This window comes from Marmota flaviventris, chromosome 8 (genome assembly GCF_047511675.1).
Source record: "Marmota flaviventris isolate mMarFla1 chromosome 8, mMarFla1.hap1, whole genome shotgun sequence".
NCBI lineage: Eukaryota > Metazoa > Chordata > Mammalia > Rodentia > Sciuridae > Marmota > Marmota flaviventris.
The window spans coordinates 66,267,581-66,276,150 of NC_092505.1; the positions used below are offsets into that span (position 1 = coordinate 66,267,581).

The window sequence follows — 8,570 nt, forward strand, 5'->3', positions numbered from 1 at the left end:
TCTGTTCAATTGAATTCATCTTAGATACCCACCCATAGTTTATGAATTTTTCCTACAATTGCCCCAAACCATATTCATAGATGTCAGATATCATTTTTTCCTACATACTCAGGAGGCCTCTCTCACTTTTCTTTCTAAGACAACCCTAACCATTCATGTGCTCTGCTCCTAATGGATAAGGAAAGCAGGGGTGGAAAATCTCAAATGTTCTGTTTTATACCTGGATTCAAAAGCAGCATCTGCCGTGTCTGTGAAACCATCTGTTGCCCACTTTGCCATGGAAAGGATGGTGCAGGCTTCAGGAGTGTCACAGGCCACACAGTGGAATTACCCCTTCTTGGGGCTGATGCACCGGAACATATGCTTCACAGTTATCAAAGCTAGTGCTACCCCTCCCCCATCTAAAAGTTTATTTTCTTACAACTAAGAGTTTATTCTGGGTCAGGCCCAGTTTTTGTTCATTTTTTTTTTCTAAATTCCCATCTGCCCAAAGACAGAATTTTAAATTTTATAATTCTGGGTTGTACCTAGAAATATGCCCCTCATTGCCAGTCACTAATCTCTGGACACCTCTTCTATCAAATGAAAAGACTGAAGTTGGTGATCTCTGAGGCTCCATTGTGCTCTAACACTTCAAATTCCTGTGATTTAAACCCAACTTAGAATCATCAATAAGCTCAAGTTTTCCCATGTTTATGGTATACTGAGACCCTTAATGCCAAAGGCAAAGAATCTACTGCAAGGAAAAGGCTTCTCTGACATGATCTCCTTATGTTGAGCTCCTACACTTAAATTTAAATAAGTTTCTTGAGGATCTAAATTAAATTAAGAACCCTAATCTTGTTAACATCTGCCCCTGAGGCAACACTCTAGTACTGGGTTTGGAGCAGGATGATTCTTTGTGTGTTCTGTGCAGGAAGTTTAGCAGCATCCAAGGTCTTTATTTGTTAGATGTTAGTAGTACTCCTCTGCTCCCAGCTATGACAACTAAAAATTAGTTTTTTTTAAAGGAAAGCCAACTTGTGCATTCTTTTGATGTTCCAGCATCCTCTGGGGGACAAACCCTCTTCCCCAAGAAAAACCCCTGCTGTAACACATAGCATCTTTAAGAAAAATCACATCCTTTAGTGCTGAGAGCCACGGCTGAGTCTGTATGGCCCCTGGCATTTTGCCAACAGTATTGTCAATCAATACTGTTGGCAAAATGCCAGGGGCCATACAGACTCAGCCGTGGCTCTCAGCACTTTAGAAGGTTTTTTCCCCCAAATGGATAACATTTACACAATTAACAAAGTACACCAAGACTTAACAGATTATAAACCACATGCATTCCACCTGTAAAAGTCACTCTCTTTCCAAGTCATCCATAGAACTGCCTCCTTATTAAGAGTTGAAAATTTGCATACCCTAACCTGGATTACACTGTAAACTAACCATAATGTCAACTACTCTTTAAAAGTATTCAAAAGTAATTACATCTTCCACAATAACTTCTCCAATGCATTCCAAAACTAACCCGGCTTACAGATTTCAAAATAAAAAATAGTGAAAAGCCAGAGTTTGGTATAATCATTTTGGTTTTTTCTTTACTTACACACACACACACACACACACACACACACACAAATAATACTTCTGGAGCAATCAGCTTTGCCCAAAGTTCTTGAAAAGAGGATTTAGCAAGCTTTTAGCCCAATTTCCTAAGTATCTTTCCTTCCCCCACTTCACACAGGGGATGGAAGAGACACCCCCTGCAGCCAATCTAGCCCCAAAAGAACAGCAGCTGCCAGCTGCATGAAACAGACTAAAGCCTGCAAATTGACTGAAATGATGACTACTCTAAGCCAAACATCTCATTTTTCCATCTGTGAGAATGGCTGGGATTTGCAAACCTTTGGGTCTCAGAAGGTGAAGGCTACATTAGTTAACTGAGAGCAAAAGCTTGACTCCTCTGTGCTATTAAAGTTAACATCAGTTACTGATGTTTTGGAGATTTTGCAGGTTCTTATTTATATACAGTGTCTAAATTTCTACATTAAATGTATAAAGAAAAAGCCCTTTAAATCACTAAGTTGAGGATGTGAAAAGCGAGCCATGTATAGACACCACCATTACTTCTCAAAGAACCTCAGCTCTTTATTCAAACAAATATTTACACAATTGAGGGCAACGACACCAGGCATATGGTTGTTCTTTTAAATAGTGGGTTACTCCAAAGGTTTATTTATCCTAAACCCAACTACTCTGTTGCTATCCTACCAGGATCCAAGAATTCAAGTGCTCCAAGGGCAAAAGTTTAACCCTCTGAAACTGCGAACCTTGTGCAGATGTCTCCCAGCTGAATTCAGACAGAAGACAAATCTCAATCACCCAGGTTAAACCAAACTAGAAAGCTTAAAGTTACAAGTACAATACTTGAAAATCTCCATCTGGAATCTATACATCCATATAATGAAGGACATGTGGCTCTCAAATATTTACACTAACAAGCCTCCACATTTTAATGCCTCTTCTCATCCCCTCCCAACTGCACCTGGCTGTGACTAGCATAGCATCCTACAACTCCTAAGAGCTGCAGAAGGAAGACTTTAGGAAAGAGGACCAGGCTAGCCCAGAGGATTTCCAGTCTCCGGCAAGATTATCCACATAAAAAGCTACAGTGTCAGTCCTTCTTTTACATATGAAAGGTAAATGAGGAATCTCTGGAAGCAGGTTCCCAGTCCAAAGCTCTTTCAAACAGGAAACCCCAACCCTGGGAGGGACAGCCTGTCAGCCTTTTAATTTCCTGGCGGTGGCGGGAGTTAGCCAGGTCCTCGGCGCTTTAATAAGTGATGATTGCTAGTGCGAAGTTATTAAATGTACCAACAAACATTTCACTATTGCCCGCCGAACAGGGTGCTGGAGAAACAGAGGACTGAAAAGCACCTTAAGGTTTCCAGTCTCGCTATCTCTAAAGGGAGCAGAGACCGCTGCATCATAAAACTTTTCGCGGATCTAAAGTCGAATTAGTATCAGAGGCTCTCGGTTGGAAAGACTCAAGACTGAGGCTGAAGCATAACTAGCCAGACCTTTGGAGACGGGAGGGGGATCTTTTCTGGATCCCACTCCCCACACCATCCAGCTGCGGACCCTCTCTCGAAAGGATCTAACCAGAAGAACCATCCCTCTCTTCTTCAACATTCCAGAATTGTCCGCAAAAGTTGCCCCTGGCACCCCTAAATCCCGCCTGTTCCCTACAATAACTCTGGAATCATCGCCTTCACCTCTTCTCCACGACTCCCTCAACTGGAGGTCCACCCAGTTCCCCAGAATCATACACAATGGGGTTCCGAGTACCCTAAAGTTGCACAGCTCTGGCTCCGGCGACCCTGGCCCGGGCTTTTGTCCCTGTTGACTGCAAGAGAAGCAAAGAAAGTCTGCGCCCTGGGCGCCTACTCACCGTCTCATCTTTCTTCTGAGCTACGGCTCTCTGCGGGCCCCGCCACTCTGTGGCCTGGCCCTTGCCCCCCCCTCCCTTTCTCCCTCCCTCGGGCCCTAGTCTCGGCCCCGGGCAGGGCCGGGACGCAGCTCCAGTCACCACCGTGCGCAAGCCAGCCACTCCGGACTCGCGCTGCGCAGTCAGCGCGCCCCTCCTCAGTCCAGGCGGCCACTGCCTCCTCTCCGCCCCCAACCCTCCGCTGCGCAAACGGCAGCGACCAACTCTACGGCGGGGGAGGCATTGTCCCCAAAGAGCCGCTCGGGAGAACAGAACTCGCACAGCTCCTTGATCGCGGCGGACCGCAGCCCTCTCCTCACCTGGCGCGGAGGCGCAGCCAGGTCCTCTCGACAGGAGACAGGAAGGCAGAGTTGGTGCGCCACGCCACGCCTTGATGCCCCCCCTAGGGCCGCGTTGGTGGGCTCCGCGCCTCTTGGTCCCGCGCCCCGGGCCCCCTTTCGTAAGCACAGCTGCAGGCACCGAGGAATCCAGCAGTCTAGTAGGGTACCCTCGCTGCTCCAGGGTAGTTTGCTGTCGGGGATTTTTACTGCTGCCCCATCATTGGGCGCCACCCTCTCAAAGCCGGAATTCACCGCAAGATCGTACAGACTTTTGGAGGCAGACTTTCTTTATGAGCTGGAAGAAGGGCGGGAGAGTACACGTCCCGGAGTGATGATTTTCTCACCCGGTGATGAAGTTTCTGCTGGGGAAACTCCAGGTGACCACACCTCCTCTAGACATTTGGCCCCCGGGTAGGTTTACCTGATGCGTCAGAAAAGCAGCTGTGCAATGACTGGCGAATGACCTCAGGCAAGGGCTGGAGTCTGGAGAGTTTAAAATTCATTCATACTGATTGCCTTGCAGTCGTTTCTCTTAAAGTTTCTATATTTTCTGACATTTTTCTGAGCTGCAGTAACCAATGAAAACAATGCTGATGTGAACGTCCTCCAGCGGTGCGTCCTCGGAAGGCAATAAAATGGACCCAGAGCTGCCCAGGGTCCACCTCCGCAGGCGAGAATGCAACTCGCTGCCAAATTCTGGGCCAGTCTCTGGGGTCACAGGGATGAAAGACAACAGCCTTGGAGGAACTTACAACCGCAAGAAAACACAACAAACTATTCAACTAACTATTCAACTTGGGACAGTGTGGCATTTAGGTCATTTAGCTCCCAGAAACAATTTCTTAATTTCTAGCATGGTAATAATGGTACTAATGCTGCAGGCCAGTTAATAAGCTTCTGTATATTATATGCAAAGTACCTGTCACAGTGAGTAGACTTAGTAGTCACTTAACAAATAGCTTATTTCATATGCTTGTCATCTAAGCAAGTAAAAGACCAGCTTATAATCTCATGAAGTACCTCACCTACAAGCATGCTTTAATATATTTTTTAATTTGTAGAAGGACACAATGCCTTTATTATATTTATTTTTATGTGGTGCTGAGGATCGAACCCAGTGCCTCGCACATGCTAGGCAAGCGCTCTACCACTGAGCCACAACCCCAGCCCCAAGAATGCTTGATATTTTATAGGACATTTTTTTTTTTTAACTTTTCTGAGTTTTTGCCCTACAGAAATATACAAGGATCAATTCAGTGGTTAAAGAATCCAGTAATTCTCTTACACATATAAATTTTCCCCTTTCATTGGATCATCCTCATCAACTTAAATGTGTTATTTTTTCTCATCTTAAAAAACAAACTCTGTTGTGTCCACTTCCCCCTCCAGCCAGCCATTTGCCTGCCCCCCATCTCCCCCTATCACTTTTTTTCCTGTTCAATTACAGCAAAACTCCATTAACAAATTGTTAAGGAAAGCTGTCTTCAACTTCTGTCTTCCAATTTACATCAGTTGGGCTTTGTTTCTACTATGTCCCTACAATTGCTCTTCTTGAAATCAAACTATAAAAGATACAACAATAAAAGATTGTTTCTTGGTCTTCATCTTACTCAAGCAATTAGCAGTTGATCACTTTCTCCTTCTGGAATCACTTTTACTTGACTTCTGTTATACATTTCCATGGTTTTCTTCCTACCCACTGGATAGGAAGGAGGGTGCCCTACTACACTGCTTCTTATAAGTTTCATTTGTTTCATTGGAGTGTTCTGAGTTCAAACTTGGGACCTCTTGTCTATTCTTGCTCCCTTGGGGATCTCATCTCATAGCATTAAATACTATCTGTATGTTGATTACTCCCAAATTTTACCTCTAGCCTGAATTCCAGGCTCCTGGCAACTGCCCACTTGGTTGCCTATTAAACTTCTCACACTTAAAATTTCCACTGAAATTCCTCTCTCAGTCCTTTAGTCACAGAAATCATCCTCACATCAGTTTTTAAATTTTGTCCTTGACTTCTCTTCTTGCCAATCCATCACCAGAGCTGGGCAAAGGAACTAACTCAGCCAAGTCATTTGAGTGCATTACTTATCCTCATTGAGAAACAAATTGCTATTTTCCAAATTCCTTTATGGATAAATGTGATAATGTCAGTACCATTCTTTGCCCAGGGATAGATAGCACTAATAGTGCCATCAAAAGAATGGTCTCCAACCACAGTCAGTCTTCTGTGGAACTGTTTCTTGTTGATGATATTGACCATGACATTGTACTTTGTCCTACATAAGTTGAGTTCCACATTGTGCACTCCTTTTATAATTTAGTAGTGGGGTAAATTTTTTCTCCGTTAAAAAGATATATTCTTTCCAGTTGGGGTTGTGGGTTAGTGGTAGAGCTCTTGCCTGGCATGTGTGAGGCACTGGGTTTGATCCTCAGCACCATAAAAATAAATAAATAAAATAAAGGTATTGTGTCCATCTACAACTAAAAAATTTTTTTTAAAAATATCTTCATCCATTTTCACATTGGATTTGCAGCCATTGTTAAGGAGAACTCTGTAAACCAATGCTTCCCTTTGTATCTTAATGTTCAGGAGGTTCAGTTAAACTTGCTATTCAATTATTGTGTAGTGGTAATAAAGATGTTGCTTTCTCCTCCTTTTAAACATCTTAGATGTATTTTTATTCCCAAAACTTATTGGATATTTGGATTTTACTCTGTGTTCTCAAATATATACTTAAATAGATGAAATATAAGTAACACATTAGCTATTCAAATGAATATGAGAAAATTAACCAAAATTACAATGGAAATCACTTTAACCTCCCAGGGACTCAAAAAGGCAAATACCTCAACTTTGTCTCCTTAACAGGTTTAATGATTATCCCCACATGCTGCTTTATGTTTAAACTATTACAAGGCTGGCTCTCTAATTATACAGCTGATTAATTTCTGCATCAAAACACTCTCTTTGTGCCTTGTCCTCAATCTTTTCTGTGAATTTATTTTGCAGTCAGGCAGGGAAAGGATGCTAAGTGTGACGTGTGAGTATGTAAGTGTGTATATGCATTTGTGCATGTGTGTGTCCTTCGGATTAACCTACCCCCACTGTCTTTATCTGGCTCACTTTTCTAATTACTTGAGGATCTTGAATTGGTCTTCTTTACCTGCATAAAGAGCTTAAAACAAGGAGTTTTCTTTGTAAGTTATCTACTTAAATAGAGGGGGAAAAGTCCCTTCTGCAGCAGTGTTCCTCAATACTGTAGGGATCTCAGCTTCTCTTCTGTTAGTCTTTATTTTTCTTTTTATCTTACTTTTACCATCCTTCCATTTATTTCATACCTTGATTTCAAAAAAGATGTTTTAATGTATGTGCTTGTGCGCACATGTGCATGAGCATGTGTTTTGAGCCACCTGGGGTAGGAATAGAGGTGCAAATTTGATGTGTCAGATATATGTGGACCTCATTGCCTGAGAGGCTTCTGACAACTCAGAGCAGAATTAAAATTTAGAACATGAGGAAAGTTAAAACAAAGGCCAATTTACTAAGCACCTACTCATTTCTGTACAATGTGTGAGATGCAGGGAAAATGGCGATAAAAGAAAGCATTTTAACGATGTGCCTGTCTTTGAGGAATTTACTGCCAAATATATAACTGGAATGTGATAATACAATATAACATGTACTATAAAGAAAAAATACAAATGACTTCAGATAAAAGGGTATGTGTGCCCCTGTGAGTCCACCAAGGAAGACAATATATATAACTGTCATATTGAAAGAAAAGGGCTTTCTAGGTGGAGGAAATGACGCGACCAATGCAGGAGGACAGAAAAGCCAAGGAAGACTGGGAAATGTGAGTAATACAGCCTGCCCGAGCAGACAGAAGGGAGGTGCAGGAGATAAGACCTAACTAGCTGAGGCCAGACTTGGGGAGACCAGAGAGATAGGGGTTTGAATGTTCGATTCCATGTCTAATACCATTTTAATTATGTCATTTCCTTGCTCTAAACTTGCACTGGCCCTTCCTTGCCTGACAAACACCGAAGAACCAGTGGCTGTGCAGGAAGCAAAACCTGATTCTATAAGGCTGGGAAGAAAGGGAAAGATGAGTAGGAAGGATAGTAGAATGAATCGGACATTATTACCCTAGGTACGTGCATGATTATATGACCTGTGTGATTCTACATCATGTACAACAAGAAGAATGAAAAGTTATACTCTATTTATGTATGATGTGTCAAAACGCATTCTACTTTCATTTATAACTAATTAGAACAAATTAGAAAAAAAGAGAGAGAAAGGGAAAGATGAGCTTTTGCCATAAAATTTGGAGACTCCAATAAAGTCGTACTGATGGTGTTTCCTATGGTAGACAAGGAATCTCTCCAACAACTGTGTTCACGAAAGCCCCAGGTAAGACACTGAATCTCCTCCCACTCCTGGCTGCTATTCTTTCTTTCATTTTATGGTGACTCCAAAGTTAAAGATCCTGCAATTCTCACAGAAATAAATAAAGAACAGGTAACTTTAAATGGTTGGGTCAAGTGTTGGAGTGGAAATTTAGTGACAATACAATTAAATGATTGCCCCCAGAGTTTCAGGCCTACTTGTGTAAGCTTTTTATTTCATTCATTTATTTATTTATTTTGGTTACTGGGGATTGAATCCAGGGTCACTTAACCAATGAGCTACATTCTCAGCCCTTTTAATTTTTTATTTTGAGCAAGGTCTTGCTAAGTTGTTTAGAGCCTTG

At 42.3% G+C, this 8,570-nt stretch overlaps 1 protein-coding gene across 19 annotated transcripts in view; it reads right to left on the reverse strand.

Moving 5' to 3' along the window:
• Positions 1-3,984, reverse strand: part of Phldb2 (pleckstrin homology like domain family B member 2) — a 95,500-nt gene extending 91,516 nt beyond the window's left edge. For 14 of the 19 annotated variants that reach the window (XM_071615366.1, XM_071615363.1, XM_071615358.1 and 11 more), the window contains exon 1: positions 3,440-3,534. The gene's annotated coding sequence lies outside the window, so the exon portion shown is untranslated. Of the gene's footprint in view, positions 1-3,336; positions 3,390-3,439; positions 3,535-3,795 lie in introns of those variants that run through there. The other 5 variants (XM_071615368.1, XM_071615367.1, XM_071615362.1 and 2 more) reach the window with 4 other exon arrangements.
• Between the last annotated feature and the right edge of the window lie 4,586 nt (positions 3,985-8,570).